The following is a 1,402-nucleotide window of genomic DNA, read 5'->3' as shown; positions in this document are numbered from 1 at the left end:
TTCTGAGTCTAGAGAAAACTTATAGTATCGTATGCCTTCTTCAGATCCATGCATCACCCACCTCCATGTTTGATCTAGTAGCCCACGACCTAAGGTAAAGTCCTTTTGGAAGATACTAACAGTCCCCTAATTTCCGCCAACCCAAAGGGTAAGGCTGTCATCCGATATCATCTGAGGCTGATAAAGGGCTCCCCCATTTTGCTGTAACCACCTAGCCAACATTCCCACCAATTTTGGAAAATTACCTTAATTTATTTTTTTTCTTATTAATACAGTATTTATTTGTCTTCTCTCTGTCAAACCCTGAGCCAAGCACTTTCCCCAGACTTCTTGGGGAGTTACAGGAAAAGGAACATACAGGGCAGACGAGACACAAAAGAACTATGGGAGGTGGAAGTGGAGACGGCTGCTTCACATGGCGAAGAGGATGAGAAAGGCCACCATTAGGCAAAAGAGCCCCATGGCCTCTGAGAGGGCAAAGCCCAGAATCGCGTAGGAGAAGAGTTGTTGCTTCAGAGAAGGGTTCCTGGCATAGCCAATGATGAGACTCCCAAAAACAGTCCCAATCCCTGCCCCAGAGCCAGCCACCCCAACTGTAGCAGCCCCAGCTCCAATGAACTTGGCCGCTGTGTCGATGTCCCGTGAAACAGTGCTGGTTTGGAAGCTGCGGGTAGGGATAAGTGAGGTCAGAGGCTGCTGGACCACCAAGCTCCTGAGGCTCTCATTTGTTGGCATCTGTGGTCGCTTCAACTCCACCCCAGACAGCGGACGACTCAGCAGCTGAGAGGTGCTCCTGATCAGGGAGCGGGTAGAGACGAACCTGGAGCAGGCATACATTTTCAGGGGTGAGGGGCCAAGGCAGGAGAGCTGCTCCCAGGGTAGAGAAGACAGAGAGGGTTGCCTTAATTTATGATTTTATTTTATTACCATAAAAATTCTTGAAACTGTTAACACATTGGTACGTGATTTTGGGGGTAACCTATGTCTGTGCTCCCAAGTTGTTGAATCATATTTTACTCCAGACTAAACTATCCGCTATTACCCAAGTTGTGTTTTTGCAATCTACACCCTTCTCCCAGTGACTATTTCCCTCCATTAGATCCACATCTCAAGGGTTGCACAATTCCCCACCAGCTGGCATCCAAATATTCCAGCACATGAGCCTGTAGGGAACACTAAATCTCTTGTCTACTGGGAATAATGTTTCAATAAAGAGTATGGTGGAATTTCTTTAATGTTCTTCTTCTGACTCTTTTGGATCTGTGTCCAGAAGTGAGATTGCTAAATCATTTGGCAGTTCTATGTTCGAGTTTTTAAAGGAAACTTCATACTTTTGTTTCTATATTTTTATACATTTTACAATGCTACTAACAATGGGCCAGTGCTCCATTTTCTCTAGAAC

General features: G+C 45.6%; 1 pseudogene; it reads right to left on the bottom strand.

Moving 5' to 3' along the window:
- Positions 1 to 263: 263 nt before the first annotated feature.
- On the bottom strand, positions 264 to 891 carry LOC114640618 (annotated as a pseudogene).
- Between the last annotated feature and the right edge of the window lie 511 nt (positions 892 to 1,402).

The sequence above is a fragment of the Grammomys surdaster genome, unplaced genomic scaffold (genome assembly GCF_004785775.1).
Source record: "Grammomys surdaster isolate TR1022 unplaced genomic scaffold, NIH_TR_1.0 125846, whole genome shotgun sequence".
In the NCBI taxonomy this organism is placed as follows: Eukaryota; Metazoa; Chordata; class Mammalia; order Rodentia; family Muridae; genus Grammomys; species Grammomys surdaster.
Note: the sequence above shows the minus strand (reverse complement) of the source record. Positions and strands in the feature narration are given on the sequence as shown.